General features: G+C 41.0%; 1 long non-coding RNA gene across 13 annotated transcripts in view; it reads left to right on the forward strand.

Moving 5' to 3' along the window:
* The first annotated feature begins 4423 nt into the window (after positions 1–4423).
* LOC101725345 (uncharacterized) overlaps positions 4424–17433 on the forward strand; it is a 35950-nt gene continuing 22940 nt past the window's right edge. For 2 of the 13 annotated variants that reach the window (XR_015442575.1, XR_015442577.1), the window contains exon 1: positions 4437–16776. This is a non-coding gene — a long non-coding RNA (uncharacterized LOC101725345). Of the gene's footprint in view, positions 16777–17433 lie in introns of all 13 variants that reach the window. The other 11 variants (XR_015442573.1, XR_015442581.1, XR_015442584.1 and 8 more) reach the window with 10 other exon arrangements.

Raw genomic sequence — 17433 nt, forward strand, 5'->3', positions numbered from 1 at the left:
TTGGTGACCCACAACCAGCTCATCACACTCTGAGAAGATGCAGAGTTGCTGTTTTAGTTTGGTGAAACAGCTTCACATGCTAATGAAAAGGGTCTAGACACTGCCCCTGTGCTTTGAATTCTATTGATCAGCAGCTAGACTGGCCATATTAGAAGATGAGTAATCCTCTAATTACTCATTAGAGGATTGGTTATACAGCCTTTTATGAGCTGTACAATTCCATATCAATGGATTTCAGAATTACTGGCATGTTCCAAAGCATATTTTCAAACTCCACAGTAAGCTTTTTTTTAAGAAAAAAAAATTGTGCTTACCAGCAAGGAACATTTATGGCAGGAAAGCTAGTTTGAAAAACAACAAGCTCATTCGTATCTGCACATTCAAAGTGGGATCGGCTGTCCTTCACAAACTTCATTTCACACACAGCTAAGTAGAAAGCATGTGTGTTAGGGCTTTACGGACAGTCACGGTATCCTGCACCCCATCACATCTCTTCCAAAGATCATGTCTTGAGATCAGTTTTGACATATTTTCTTCTTCAAAATGTAGTTTGCCTTACATTGCAGAAGTCTTCAGGGAGATCTCCCTGGTTTGGGGACATGCAATGAACCTCATGTTGCTACCAGGTCACATTTATTCTTCACCTCTTGGGTTTTGAGGCCACCTTACTGTCTCAGCACCTTCACCCAAGCCCCTTTTTATTCCCAACCACTGAGACAACAACAGAAAGACAGAAAGAGCAGTCGCATTTACAACCTGACTGAACTGTGTACTTACTGGCCGTCTGTTCACCTTCTGCCATTGGAAACTTTAATATGAGGATGTGTAAAAAGTTTTATACCCTTTCCCTTCACAGAAAAGGGAAGACAAGATTCTTGACATTTCTGCTCATGATTGCAGTCAGAGGCTCTTCTTAAGAATCCCTCCTTGATGCCTCTCTCACAGCTAGCAGACTGGAGGGGCTATAGGCAGATGCCCCCCAAGGTCTCATGGACCCATAGGTGGAGCTTTGGGGAGGCGATTGGATCATGCATGTGTCACACTCATCACTGGATTTGTCCACTGATGGGCTTATAGCTAAATGAGATCTTGGGAAGTGAAGCCTGGTGGGAGGAGGTGAGTCCCTGGGGGTGTGGCCTGGAAGGATCTGTCTCCCTCCTCCTTCCTTGATCTCTATCTGCTTCCTGCTTGCCCTGCCATGAGCTGTTTCTCCTCTGCCAGGCCATCCTACCTTAGAGCCAGCCGACTATGAACAGAAACCTCTATAAACCATGAGCTGAAATAAACCTATACTCCTTTAATTTGTGGATGTCAGGTATTGTGTCTCAGTGATGAGAAAGTAACCAAGACACAGACTCATGCTGCAGTCTGAAATATATCCCCATCATAGCTTCTAATCCTTGGTACTTGTCCCAGGTACAACCTTTCATACTTCTGGAACACACCTAGCTCCCTCTTGCCATCTGCCCTGGAAGAATGCAAGTGAGTATGTTTCTCACCTACTGCTCTCTTACCTACTCTTGCTCTCCTTCAAGTTTCTTATTTTAAACAGAATATGTTTATATCTCCCTTGCAATTCTGTGGTCAAAATCTTTCATTGGCATCCATTATTCACAAGACCGTGAACAGAAGCATTATGCTTTCATCATCAGAATCCATCATAGCTACGATTATTACTTAATCTTGATGCTTTGATTAAAAGTCACCTCCCCCAGGAGACCAGGAGCTCTGTAACCATAGCATATGGTTACATATGGCTCCAGTGGCTCACAACAACCAAATCAGTGAGTAGAGTACTTCCTACCTAACAACTTCTATGAAATGAATGAATGAAAATATTTAGTTATCCTTTATTCAGAACCTATTTATCACAAAATTTTATTTCAAATAGGCAAAAGGAACCCTTCTATCTCTACCAGTAAATTACAAGCACTTTTCAATCTTCTCCTTGGACAGAAGCTAGATGAGCCTTGTGAAAGCCGAGAACATCTCGATTTCAGATGGTCATTCCCCTTGCATGCCACTGGACTATTGAGAGGGACGAGGCTAGCCCAGAACAGGGAATTTGATATTTGTACACTTGGTAAAAGACATGTAGGCCTAGAAAACATGTGAAGAGTACTACCTTCTTTAAAGCATGTCAGGAATGAGGTTATTTCTGTAGATTTGGCTTCGAGGGTGACTGTGAGTCAGGTTTAGATTATAGGAGTGGGATGGGTAAGGCACTTGTTTTGAAAACATTGCTTGCTTGGTAACTTTTTCGCTGGATCCCTGGCAGAAGCCAGCTCGGGCCGCAGCAGGGTGCAGGGTTGCCTGGTGGTTAAAAGCATGTGCTCTGTGTGCCTGGGCTGGGGTTTTGGTTCGGTCACGTTCTGGTTGTAACTGGGGGAAAATTACGAACCTCTCCGCAAACAGTGTCATCACCTGTAGCATGGGGAGAAGAGCTCCTACGTCAGATGGTTTCACGAGCACCAAATAAGAAACTGCATGCCAAGCTTTTAGCGTGGTAACCAGCACATAAGTGTTAAACCCTCACCATTACTGACATTGTTCTGTTTTCTTGTAAATTATTCTTCCATTTGAAATTCCTCAAGTAAGTATGTGCCACTGTTGGGTAGAAATGCTTCTCCCTTCTGTTTGCAGATCTTCCGCAGTTGCTGCAGGTGAGTGGCGAGAAGGGGCTGGGTGGGAGGCACACTGTGGCGATGACATCGTGTCCCGGGCCACACTGCCCCAAGCACCAGACCTCACCACGTCCTGAAGCCGCTGGTGACTCAGCGTCTCACACATGGAGACAAAAGTTCCTGCTGCATAGGGTTTTTGTAACCACTAAGTGAGCTAATGACTGTCCAGGTCACAGCACGATGTGAGGCGTGTGATGTTTACTATGAGTAACCCTGGCTTCTCAGTAAGCTTCTCGGTCTTTGAAGACAAAGACTGTGTGTGACAAAGAGTTCTTACTCATGCTTTCCACCAAGGATCTGCCAGTGTGCAGCCACACAGGAAATGTGCAGCACGTAATGCTTGGTAACCAATTACCTATTAGCGTGTGTAACAAGGCCTCATCATAAATGTGTATTTGACCCTTTCCTTTGAGCCTAGGTTTGAATCTGGTTAAATCCAGTACTCACCACTACATTCACAGCTCATGTGGAAAGTGTTACCTGGTTTGTGACCCATAGTTTTAACGGGAGGAGTTTTATATTCCTAAATAGTAGCACAAATGTCAATAGCCCATTCACAATCAGGTTTTGTTGTCCTTTTCTGAACTGATGCTGGTCTAGAAATCGAATCTCAAATTAGTGGTATTGATTCATGACCAACTACTATATATTTTACATTCGAAGGAAATAACAAGCTTTAGAAAAGGCCTAAAACTTCTGGGTAGTCTTTAAAGAGAACTGCAATCTATATCTTTGGGAAATTTCATTCAAAGATCAAAGAACGTGTAATTAGGACACAGGCTTCAATTTCCAGAAATAATCTTTAGCGACCGTTTGATTACAGAATGCCTATCTGAAGAATCCATGATAACTTTAAGTTAAAATCTGCTTAATATTGTCTCCTTTGAACAAGTCGTGGTTACCAGCTTAGGTTCTCAATCCCGTTCAGCTGTGTTCCACACCCCACGCACAGCTGGAGCCGTACACCCTGAAAATTTTCATGTGTTTGTGTATGAACATAAGACACGGAATTCATATTTACATTTCCAACTTCGAAAATGGGCCAGCACTCATGAAGTGTAGATAAAAGAAGCCGTTAGGTAAATGTCCTACTCGATAGGTACATTTTATAGTAGAAAATATTTAAAAAATCCTGGCTCCTTGATGTAATATTAAAACTTACATGGTGGTGAATCTTACTACCCAGCACTTCCCCAGACTGCTGAATTATTGTTTTCTGTTTCTGCACAGGAGGCAGCAAGTAGAGAAGTAAGGACTTGAGGTTGGAGAATCAGGCAAATATAGGCAAACTACCTCATCCGTTCCTCAAAATACTTGCATTCTGCCTGTGTAATCTTAGGCTCATCCCCCCATCGGCTCCATACCCACTCCTTTATTAAAGCTGTCTGGCCGGGTCTGCCTGATCAGCACACACATCTATTTGACACATTGCTGTCTCACATCCCCTCCAGCTCAGAGTTTACAGAATGCTCTAGTTTTTCCAGAACCTCCTTCATCCACTTTCAACATTATTTCTTCCAGTATGACTGGTACAATTTTTGCTTTAGAGATTTTGCGTGCTTGTTTCAAAAGGAACCTTAAATATTATAAAAACCTGTTCTAAAAATTCTAATACTGAGGAGGGCGCATGACTGATTCTTACTGCCCTATGCGGCCGTGAGGGTCACTGTGGGCTATGAAGTCGCCTGGGGGCGGGAGTCCTGCTCAGCCTCCTTGTTCCTCACGTCTTTCTCTCAAGAGCCGGGCAGTAACAGTAGTCATCTCAGAGGCACCTCCCACGGCACAGGACAGGGCCTGGCACAGGACAAATCTCCGGTGCATTTAAGTCAGTTGCTCGCCATCGTCATTCCCCTCACGTGTGAGCACAGCTTTGCAGACCACGAGCCCCGCGGTAGACGGTCTTTATCACATCGTGGCCCCAGGCTTCTGCGTTCCAGCACCTGTGTGACTCTGCCCAGTCTGCATCGCCACAGGGATCGATATATGAAGAAATAGTTAACACGGTAACTGTCTGATCCTTGTTATGGATTTTTTAGCCATTTGAGGCTCTGGGGGCTTCCTCGCTTTGAGTCAGTACTTACTAAATTTAGCTTTTCTAGTTTTGGGTATTATGCTTATAAAGAATTGAGGTGGGTGTTAAAATTATCATTTGGGAAAATTCTCCTATTGCCTGTTTTTCTAGTTCAGATTGCAGTCCTGTCCTGTGGTCCTGACAGCTCTTGAACATGCACACATGTGTGTTTGCTGCATTAAAGTCACACAAAATTCTTTCACTGATGACAATGGACAGCCTTATTTTATAGGTTGCTTGTACTTGAAAAGCCCACCCCTCCCCATATTTATAATTTATTACTTTGAATGAAATGGGTTCATCATTGTGCTTTTTTGCCTGAATCACATCCCAACTGGACTACATAGACCATCATGTGAAGAAGTAGAAAATAACTTGTTTACACTAAAAACAAACCTGCCAATATATTTTAGCTGAACAGTGTACTATAAATAGTAAGCTATTTGCTAACAGTTTCCATTTTAAACTTAGAATTGCTGCTGATGGATACTAACTTGGCACTATTCCTGGGAGCTTTGCTTCAGCCATTTAGTTGTTAGATAGCAGTTAAAATATATAGGACCTTCACATTCGGAGAAACTACTGTCGATGGGGCAAAGGATAAACTTGTCTGCAATATGAATCCACAAGTATTTTTAAAATGAATGAAAATTTGCATTGATTCTTTGCCATTAATCAAGGTAAGAGAGTCTCTTTCAACATTTCTGTGTTACTTACAAATCAAAGATAAACTTACAGAAAAGTAATACACTAATGCTTTTGGACGATCATGATTTCTTTCTTTATACTTTTCTTGTCTGGTGCGTCATCAGATTACAGATGTGGATATATTCTCTGGTTCTTCCTCTCGTTTCAATCAGAATTTAGCCAGGGTTCCTCGCTGAAGATCATGTTCACAGGAATTTCTGTTTCTTTTTCCTCAGCACTGGGGGTTAAACCCAAGGGTGCCTACCACTGAGCTACATCCCTCGCCCTTTTTAAAAGCCTTATTGAGACAGGGTCTCACTGTGTTCTCGGGCTGGCCTTGAACTTTCGATCTTCCTGCTGAGCTCAGACTTCCATGTCACCAGGATCACAGGTGTGTACTGTAATGCCCAGAGAAATCTCCCAGTTTTTAAAACCACAGACTAATAGGTGAAAGGGCTCAGTTATTTTTTCATTACAGCAGCTTTTCTGGTGTTGATGGTAGGTAAAAATAATAAGATTTTTGTTTGTTTGTTTGTTTTGGTACCGGGGAATCAGCTCGGGTCCTTGTGCTTGTGCAGCAGGTGACGAATCCACTGAGCTAAATCCCTGGCCAATAAATAAGACTTTTTAAAACTTCATTTGGCAAAGTCTGCTGAGAACTAGAAAGATGGTTTGTTTTTTAAATAAATGTTTTGACATAGATGTAGTTGAAAGGGAATGGAAAATCATTTCACAGTTGATAGATATCAGAACAAACTTTCAGCTCATGACTGGAGTTGAAGTATGTCATCTATACACTAGTTTTATGTTGCATACTATAAATATGCAATGAAATACAGGACAGCTTTGTTCACATTTGAATCATTAGAGAAGCTTTGGACAAAACCCCGGGCCTCTTGACGACGTAATCTGTGGGACTGAAACTTAGGCAGGCATCTGTGTTCGGGAGCCCTAAGGTGATTCTAATGCTCGCCTCGGCTGCAGAGTTCCCAGTAAATGCTTTGGCAGTTGACACACGGGAACGTGCACAGTATCACACACGTGCAGATATGCAGGTGCACAAAGTTACAGACACAGAGAGCAAACTGCCATTCTTTATGTTGCATTGTGAATTTTACTCTAATAGTGACATTTATTATCAGAAGGGTAACATTCAATGAGCTGAGGACCCGAGTTCTCAGGGCCCTTACGGAGCGATCCCCTGACTTCCCCCAATACTCACACGGGTGTGTTTTCTCCATTTTAACGGTCAGCAGCCGAGGCACAGTGATGCCAAGTCCCTTCTCCAGAGCCACAGCACTGGTAAGTTATGGAGCCAGACTTTGAAAATGAGCCCTGGATTTCAGGTTCTCAGCTGCTTGTCGTTTGCTGCACTGCCTTTAGTAGCTCTTCCTGGGTACTCTGTGGTTTTAAGGGGGAAAAAAATGCATGCTGCTTAGCACTGCTTTGGAAATAAAGATAAGGTCATCAGAAATTTCTGTCACTGTTTCAGTCTGACTTGGTACAAGAAATCTAATTTGCTAAAATCGTTCTATGTTTTAATAGTTTTTAAAATTAAATGCATCCTGGGTTAAAAGAGAAAGTTCGACTAATGTGCAGAAATCTCAGCGATTACCTGGAAGTTTCTAAGCAGTAAGGAGCCTACCTCCTCCGCCTCCCCCCCCCCCTTTTTTTTTTAAAGTAATGTAGGCTAAAGATCAAATCTTTTTGCCCTGGGGGCTCTTGGTTCTCTGATTTCAGCACCACGCTTGGCCGAGGACCAAGCTGGGCGGCCGGCAGAGGGCAGCCGCGTCCCGCGACTGGGCTCCTCTCCCGGGGCGCTGTGTGAACCGGGGTCTTTCTCCTGGTGTCCCTTACTGGTCCTGAAAGGCCATCGGTGCCTTTATCTGAATGAGGACTGGATCGATCTCGTCGGGGAACCCGAGCCCGGGCCGGGGGCTCTGTTGCATAGGCGCCGGGCCTGCGCGGGCCTGCAGGGCTTGTGCGGACTCCGGAGGCGACGACCCAGGACTTTCTGCAACACTTCCTGTAGATCTGCTTCACAGACCGCCACCAGCGAAGGCCGGCTGGGCCTGGCGCTCTCCGCCTAATACACCATGTAATGCGGCGCAGATGGAGAGTTGTCTTTCGCCAAATCATTCCCCCGAGAGGCTGGTGGGCCCCCGGCTGTCTGCTGCACGGAGCGAGGCCCGGGTCCGGGTGCCCTGCTTCGCAAGGCCTCGTGAGCCATAGTTAGCAGAGAAAACAGTGGTGCTGCCCCTTCCCTCCACACCCATTTGAGCATCCTGGCTGCTCTTTGCCTTACGTGGAATTACACGGAACTATTCAGACGGCTGTAATCCAGACAGCTGCCTAGATGAACATGCGTTTTTGGATTGAGGTTTCCAGTCAGAAGTTCTAGCAGAGCCAGAGCCCTGTGTCTGCAGGCCCCAGACCCTGGGGATGTTCCCGGCGCTGTCTGAGCTGAAAGACACGGAGAAATGCTCTGTGACGCTGACGCTCTCAGGTCTCTGTGAGTGCTACTCGGATAACCTGGGGCACAACTGCTCTACACGCTCTTTGCTGAGGTGGTTTTTTTTTTAATCATTGGGCCAGAATCCGAGGAAATACGTTTTCGGAAACAGGACACCTTGTTCAGAAGTTGACAGGTGCAAGCACATATTTGTGTTCCTGAGAGCAAGTGAGGAGGGAGATGGGCTGGAAGCTCGCATTTGTGGAAGCTCCTTTCCTCTCTAGCTGGTCTCGGGGGGAAGGTGATGAAGGCCGACCCGGCGTTAGCTGTGATTATCCTGGGTGAAGCAGTGTGAAGCAAGGAGGCATCGTGGGCACCGTGGGTGCCTTCACACTGGCCAAGCAAGGGCAGGAGAGCTGCTTGCTGTTGATTCGTGGGGGTTTCTTTATACTCCATCACCAGGAAATCAGTGACACTTATCCAAGGCCTTCTAGTAAGGTAGTTCATGGAATAAGTCTGTTTTATGGACAAGCTGCCATCCAATCACTATTTGACAGTTTAAAACAAAGGAGACTATCAAGATAGTCAGTTTTGTTCAGTGAATAAAAGAAAGTTGTCCTCACGCTATTTCTACAGAGTCCAGGCAGCTCTGGAGCTGAGGTAGTATCAGCGGTCCACAGGAAGTTGGATTTAGTGCTAAGAATCAAACTTCTGTAGGCTACTTTTTAGATCCACAAGATATCATTCCCAATTTTAATTAAATATCAGAAACTTAAAATCTATTAACTAATTCTTTAATTCAAGAAATATTCCAGTGCTTACTTTATGTAGGTGATGTACCAATGAACAAGGAAGATGTGGCCTCATGCCCAAGGATTCAGATTTTTCCAGGGGTCAGAAAGCTTAAACAACTAACTACACTGTCATTAAAAGTTATAAACAAGTAAGTACAAAATGGTTTTTAAAGTATACCATGCTATTTGTGCTAAAGAAGTATAAAAGTCATGACGATATTCAGAGTCTCACACAATCTGGGATTTCAAAGAAGAGCTCTTTAAAGTTAATTTAAATTTCTTTATCTAAAATAAGATTTTGACATACACATTATCTATTTACACTGATGGATGTGGGCTTTTTATTTAGACAGAATGTCTATAGAATAACTGAAGGAGAAAAATATGCAAGAACTAAGAAAAAAATTGGTAACTTCTGCTTTGAACAAATATAGATAGATCAGATCAGTGCTATAACCTCTCCCCAAATCTCTTACATGTGAGAAGTCATATATCCATTTAGATGGGAGAAATTATATTTGTCTTTTAGAAATGTATTTAACTATCATTTAAATAAACTAAAATTGGTTTTTATGTTACTTTGGAAGATGATCCACAACAGAACCATACAAATTGAGTAAGTTTTCCTGGAAATGAACAGGCTAAAAGTTGGGATGATTTCCTAAGGAAAAACATGTTGGGTATGGAGGAACAAAAATCTACAGAAAAAACATTATAGAAAAACAAGTCAGAAAGATATGTGATGCTCTATGTATTGCTTTGTCTGTTCTTGTGAAAGGTAAATGAGACCTTTACAACATAAACACTAGCTCAGAGTTTGAGGGAGACAAAAAGCCATTCATACTTTTTTGATTACATTCTTATACCTTTCCAAATATAAAGGATTAGTGAATGAGGATAGAATTTGATTTTAATAATGGAAGTTTTTAAAGACTTTCTGGAAATGTCTGAGAACTGGAGAAAGAGAGAGAGAGAGAGAGAGAGAGAGAGAGAGAGAGAGAGAGAGAGAGAGAGAGAGAATGAGAGCTTGTTCTTAATTTTATTTTGTGTTTAGTTCCAAGAAATCACTTCAAAGAAATCTTCTAAGAAATCGTTTGCAATCTCCCTGATGTATAGTATATAAAGATGTTTGGAGCAAATAGTTAAATTCGAGAATGTTTTACGCTCCTTAATAGTGATGGATGTTTTCCTTGATACTTCACCCTTGGCTGCTCTTCAAACATAGTGCTACTGATGATGTTTAATGAACTAGCTTTATTTGTTGTGGTGAAATAAGAAAAGATTTGCTAAATCTTTGAACTCATAAAACATTATTAATATTATGAAAAGGACAGTGACCACCTGCCCTCTGTCTCCGTTGAAGCAGAACATGAGGAAATACACTGCAGTATGAGGCAGTTATGTTAGAATAACTGAGAAATTTCCTGGCAGGGGCGTTAAGCATTGCAATGAATCAGGAAGAAGGTTGTGAACTCTTCTTAGAGTCTGATTCCCTTATTAAATAGCATGATCTATCTTCGGTGTTGCTAGTCTCACCTGTAAGCTGGTAAACCTCTCAAGCTTTAGCTGTCTCCAGTATTTCATGAAGATGTTCGTGTCAGAGGGAGGACCAGGAAAAGCTAACAAAATCAAACAATAGCCGAGATTCGGTGAGTGTTTGTTCTGTGCTAGGCTCTGTATGAAGAACTTTATAAGCACTCTCCCATTTGAACATGGCAATGGCCCAGGTATTTCAGCCCCTATGGGTTCTGTGAACAGACGCTGACTGCTACACACCAGCAGATTTGTTTCTTAAAATTACCATCAACTCAAAAATGTATGATGAAGGTTTATAGACAAATCATCATTGGTGATGCTATCCTCATTTTGAGAAGGAGTTCTCTAGCCTGGAAAGGACTGGGTCAGGTCTCTTTGGAGGTACAAAGGTAACAGAGCACCTGGCTCTTGAGATACTCATGTGTCAGAGGCTTCGTGTTGTTTTTGATGATGTCACTATGGGTGCTCCAAAGTTCAGATTTCAACTTGAAAAATTCAGTGAGCTGAAGATCACATTTCCCCTCCCAGAGGCAGAACACACTTCTGCAAAAGAATAACTTATGTTCTTGATAGCACTTGACCTTGAAAGCTCAAATACCTATGTCCTTCCCACTGTTCTTTCTTCTTCTGAAACAAACCTTCACCCCAGGTTTTCGTAGTGGCTAAGTCTGAGGTCTGGCCTGACTTTGCCAGATTTTTGTGATGAGTCTTACTTTTGCACTTACTCCTTGTGCTTTTTACATTGTAATCTTAGCAACAGGGACAGGCCTTGATTTAACAGCCTCATGGTAAGTCTGCCCAGAGGTTTTGCCAATGGAAATGTAGAAAGTCCAGTGGCAAGAAATAGTTATGAAAACATGCACAGTGGCGAATACTTCGCTAGAACCCCCTGAGTTCAGGAAACTAAACATTTTCCTCTGTTGATAGAGCTTCCCGACTGCATTCCTTTCCTCTAGCTCTGTCTGCCGTTTCCAGGAGGTCTAATCTAAATTACGTGAATATCAGATGCCCCCAAGGGCCGAGTACAGAACAAGAGCTGCAGGAGTCACAGCTCTAATGGGGGCCATCGAGTCACCACCATGCAACCCACACAGACTTCAAGACTGAAACAGTTTTCTTGATGACTTTAAAGTTGTTTCAAATAAGTTTTTCCCACTTTCTTTCTCTTTCTCCCTTTCCCTTTCTCTTTCTTTCTCCTCCCCCCTTCCCTCCTCTTTCTTTCCCTTCCCTTCTCTTCATTTTTTCCCCTCCTCCTTCTTCTTTCCCTCTCCTCTCCCTCCTCCATTTTAAAGAAAAGCCTCAATAAAAAAAACAACACAGCAGTATCTATAAGGTCAGATATTTTCATGGCTTGGGTAGCTCTCAGAATATAAATTATGCACCTTGAAAACAAGGAGTAAATAACTTACTAATTTTATCATTGCCTTCTAGGCTTTGTTTACATTTATTTACATATTTATTTATTTTTAGAATTTTGCCATTTCGTCCACGTAGGCCAGTGGCCTTTAATCTCTTCGGCGCACAGGTGAGCAGGGTAACACGGTGGACACCTGTTTGCTCTCTAAAGTTAGGTAGTCCTGACTGTTAACAGTGCGAATAGATTTTCTTAATAGTTGAGGGGTGCAGCAGATTACAAAATGCTTCCTTCAGAACAGCAGGATGTGATGCAGAGTATTCACGTGGTGAATTATGAATGTTCCTATAAGTTTGATCAAGTGATGGGATCTCCAGCGATCAAGAGAGGAATCACTTCCATCACAGAAAAGACTTTGGAGTCATTCAACTCTTTACTGATGAGTGAAACCCTCACAGGCTGTTTTCCCAAAGCAGCAGAAACATCGAGGAGCAAACACAGATCCTCTGTAAAAGAAGCGGCAATCAATCTATTGATTCATAATGGAGATTGAATGGTGAAGAATTTTATACTTTACATATTTAAAACATTTTAACGTTTTTACAAAAAAGACAAAATGAAGCAAATTAGCTACAAATTATTTTGTTTATTTATCTATAATTATGTTTTTTGGTTTATTTTACTTTTGAAATTAATTTTTTGCCAAACTTTTTACTTTGAAATAACTTTATAGAAAATTTGCAAAGATAGCGCAGAAGGTCCTCATATATTTATTGTCCAGTTCCACTGTTTTTACTATTGTGTTTATCATGTACATTTTTCATAACTAAGAAATCAACGTTGGTGTGTTACCAAACTCTACTAACCAAACTCCATATTTCTTTCAAATTTAACTAGTTTTCCTATGAATCCCTTTTTTCTACTCTAGAATTCAGAGTTGAAGTAGAAAGTGCACTTTGTTATGTCTCTTTGGTGTTCCGTGGTCTGTGGCATCTTTTTCATGACTTTCATAGTTTCAGGTACTGGTCAGGGATTTTTGTACAACATTCCTCATTCTGGCTCTGTCTGTTATTTTCTCACGAGTAGACTAGAGTTAGGGCTGTTGGGTAAGAAGACCACAGAGGCAAAGTGCTCTTATATCACATCATATCAGGGGTACATGCTGTAAACAGGACTTACCACTATTGTTGAAGAACAAAATGTCAATAATTATGTCAATACCTTCAAAGATCGAATTGGCTTTTATTACTGATTCTTGTGCTGAGAAATATCCAGTCTCCAAACAACCTCCAATGAGCCAGAGAGAGTGGACAAGTTGTAGAGGCAGCAAAAAGCAGAGGAAATCAAAAACACTGATCAGGTAGTGAATCGGTTCTTTCACCATTATTGTCCCTGAAGGAGTGCAAATGAAGTCTTGTTGGCCACCATCTGTCATCTGATTTTCATAAAGTCAAATCTCTTCTACTCTTGGAGGTCATATCTTTTTTGTATTCAATTCCTGCTAAGTTTATTGTTTTTCTCTCAGTTTTTATTTTTAATTAGTACATGTTTCCAATACACAGTGATCATATTCCTTACAGGAAGTTGGCACATGCACATGACACATCTCAATCCATTTTCAACCCCTTCCCATTCTCTTTTCTCCTTCCTTCCATCTCTCAATCCTCTTCCCTTATAAGAAAGATCTATTTCCATAGTTCTCATTATCTATCCTTTATTTGCTCTTCATTTAAATTTTGGCTTTCTTATAAGAGAAACCATGTGATATTTAAGCTTGTGTGTCTGATTCATTTCACTTAACATTATGGTCTCAAGGTGCATCCACTTTCCTACAAATGGCTCAAGTTTATTCTTTATGGAAGGTCAGATCTTGCAAGCAAACAACCTAAGTTTCATGGTGATGTGGAATCTTAGCATGAGTTACAGTATTTTGGCCTGCTGCTTTTTCTTTAAACATTTGTCACTGTTTAAAATTATCAGCATTTCAAAGGTACTCTCTCTCCCCTTTAATATTCTATGGAAGCAAGTCCAGCCCAGCTTTAAGATTTAATACTGTCTCACAATTATTCATTCAGATGACCAGTAGAACTGAAGACATAAGACACAGTGCTTTGAGTTTCTTAGAGAAAAGGTATAAATAAATGTAAATGGAACCATGGATCTCCTGATCTTCACTGAGTCGCTTTCTCATGTTGGAGTATGACATTCAGAGCAGGCAAAAGTAATCAGTATTTTCTGTCTATCACTTAGGATGAAAGAAAGCTGAAGAGATGTAGGCCAATTATACGCTGTCATGACAATGGGCCTTCATCCAAATCCCCAGGAAGGCATCACAGGAGATCTTCAGATGGCAACACAATGCACTCCACCATCACACTCCCATGCCCAGATCTTAGCACCATTTTACAATCTATTTACTGTGATCTTTGAAGAGATAAAATCCACTTGCCCAATCAACATGATCTTTGACCTGAACCCAACAACTATATTTTTTTATCCACTATTATTTATGGAATACCTATTATGTGCCAGAACTTTTCATATTTTTCTACTTTATCTTTCAGACATGATTTCATAAAATACTTTCATTTTTATAAGGAAATTGAAAGAGGTCAAGTAGTTTGGCCATACCAGCAGAAGTTGCATTTGGGATTTAAAATAAATTTATTCTATTCCAAAGTGCATATATGTGAAATAAATAATTTTTCAAAAATTTGTCATATGAGGAAAAATCTAATATTGTGGATTCTTGCTAGGTTAACAACATCATTAAGATTTTTCTGTAGTAAGTAAGACTAATAGCTCTTTTATTTTTAGACAGTAATTTTGCAGTCATGGTATCCCCATAATTTCTAATATTATTTCTCCTGAATTCACTAGGTAGATAGAAATTCATTACAGTAAAAAGCATTTAGCTGCAGGTGTACTGGAAGCAATCATTCCATTTTCCTCACACTGCACACGTGCTGCTAATTTTGTTTTTGTATTGACAGTCAACATGAAAAATGTTTAATAGTCAAGGTAACAGGGAAAATCAAATCAAAGTTCCTCTTGAATATTACTTGAGAGAAGTTAATATTTTCAGGATCCAGTTCTTAATGCTTAAAGACACTAAAAATATTAAAAGTCATGGAGTATGGAAAAATCCATAAATTCTTGTGAAGCCTCGTAAAATTATTTTCCTGGTAGGTGAACAAAGGGCTGAACGATGCCCAGATATACAGGTGAGAAGTCCACCCCATTTGTTCATCTGGAGAACCCTTCCTAGTTGAATATGCACGGTAATAATTGGTCACTTCTCCATCACTGTGCTTCTTCCAGAAGCTATGAGGTGGGTTTTTGGTTTTGTTTTGGTTTTTGGGTGTGTAGCTACGGGGAAATGGTTACACGGAGCTACACATTATTCAGGTTAATCATGAGAGCACAGAACAATTTGCCATTCCAGTCTCTTGATGGCCCAGATTTGAAGTGTCTGCAACTCTGTCCTAACAGCCGCTGGCATTGTGTATAAGAGGCCATCTGGCAAAACTTAAAGTAGGTGACAGTTTTTCCTCCCATTCTTTTCTCTACCACGTGTGTTACAGTTTCTTTCTTCACTCAGAGCACTTTCTATTAATATGCAGGCCCTCTTGTCAAAGGGAGAAAATCTGGTCTTTAAAACCTTGCTGTAAGTTAGTTACTCATCTACCTTTCCCTGAGGTCTGCATTTTAAGATAGAAACCCGTAATGGAACCTGAATTAACAGCCTTCTGTGGCCGGGACCCGGAGGATCCAGTCGAAGGCAGAAGACCTGGAGCTCCCTGCAGGGTCCAGTGTGAGTCTATGTCGGGAAGCAAAGAGTCTGCCCTGGGAGATGGAAGGAACCGGAGATGAATGTCCACAGGCAGGGACAAAGCCCGCAGCTTCTTTGGAGAAGAAAAGAGCAGACTCCCTTCTTTTCCTTTTTATTCTGTCCAGGCTACAAGTCTATTGGTTGGTGCCACCCACATCCGGGGCGGGTCTTCCCTCCTCAGTTTGTGGCCTACCTGTCAATCATCCAGAGACACGCGCAGGGCTTTACTGATTTGCTAGGTGGCTCTTACTCAAGTGAAAGTGCCATATCCCAATTAACGATTACATCTAATAATGTTCAGATAAAACGTATTTTGTGCAATTGGACTGATAAAACATGCAAAATATAGCTATGAGGTCTGCTTGAGATTCATATTTAGTCACAAGAAGCAAGAATAATTTCTTCATTCAATAATACTTAGAGAACACTGACTATGATGCAAGAATTTCAGGCACTAGGAGTATCATAGTGATCAAAATCAAAGGTCTCTGCTGTCCTGGAGCACATGCTCTACAGGGAGAATGAACAGTGAGGATGCACAAGGCTAGAAGAACAAGCTAAATGGCACCTGCCCAGACAAGGCCTTCAGAGGGACTTTCCATGGGTTCGCAGCAGTTAAATGCAGAAGTACAAACTGGGGGGCTGAATCCACTCTGGGTTAAAAGAGCCTTACCACCAAATATGGATTTTATAGCAGGAAAATGTAATGCATAGGTCTGGTCTGAATTCTGATTCAAAAAATATGCATTCAAGAGACAATATCAGGGGATCGTTGACATCTGTTCTGTAGTAATTGTAGTGTGATTAGGGACAAAAAAACCCCTTATATACTGCTTAGAGCTGAACTCTGAATTATGTAAGATAGACATTATATACTGTCTGGAAAGAAAAAGAAAAAATGTAAAATTCTTGTGGAAAAATCTGATAATTATTTAATTTGGTTGATGAGTATATAGGTGTTCATTGAACTATTGTCTTTTCTTTGCAAACTAATATTTTATAATACAAATTAAAAATCAAAATGACAATGAAAATGTGTTATTGTGCATATTTATCATGTGCACAATGTGCAGAGCAAAAGAAGGAATGGAGACAATGGGTTTGTTTTCTAAGCTCCCAATTTATCAACCTCACTTTGATATTCTTTCTGGTATCTTTAAACTGAGCCGGTGGCTATTTTATCAAGCTGAATCTCTAAGGAATATGCTATTCACAGATCACCTTTGGAAGATTTTACATTTGAATATATTCTTTGTTAGATTAACAAATAGTTTCTGGAAGGACTCAGTGAAGATAATGAAAAAATCTATAGAAGAAAGATGATATGACAGAAAAACCCAAGTGGAGGAAAATCTCAGGGAATGAGGTAAGTCAGAGATGCTAACACCTTTCACATGGAGGCATTTCAATATCTATATCTGTATATCTAGGCCCTCTCCAAACTCTTTTCCCTGAGCAGTCTGCATCATAAAATTAGTATATGCTAATATTTGTATTCATAAATATTTATAAATGTCCACATGTATTTGGATGCATTGAGATTTATAAGTATTCTCATGTATTTAGATGCATTTCACCCCAGGAAGAATACATAACTGACCTTAAAATATTGTTTGTTGCATTTCATTTATGCTTAAAAATGGCACACTGAAATTCACAAATTTAATAGAAATTACAGTCTGTTTCCAGAAACGGTGATGAGTAAGAACTCACCCTAGGGCTGGGCAAGTTCTTCTTGGGCATTTCTCATATTAGAGAGGAGATCAGAGTCTGATCACTGTCATGAATTCATTAAATACATATTCACTGTGATTCGGGAACGAGCACTGAGATACTGCCAAACACGGTAGACAGTCCCTGATGTAACGAAACTATAATAGCAGGAAGTGTAGGTGCTAAGTCACTTCAGCTGTGAGGAGCACCGGACAGGCAGAGGGCAGGGTGGGAGAGAATGGACCCTAAGTACACAGCACTGGTCGATGGTCGAGGAGACGCCCTAGTGAAGGAGCGTTAAAGCTGTGAG

This window comes from Heterocephalus glaber, unplaced genomic scaffold (assembly GCF_053883595.1).
Source record: "Heterocephalus glaber isolate CG9 unplaced genomic scaffold, H.glaber_assembly_v1.0 deba00001550, whole genome shotgun sequence".
NCBI classification, from domain to species: Eukaryota; Metazoa; Chordata; class Mammalia; order Rodentia; family Bathyergidae; genus Heterocephalus; species Heterocephalus glaber.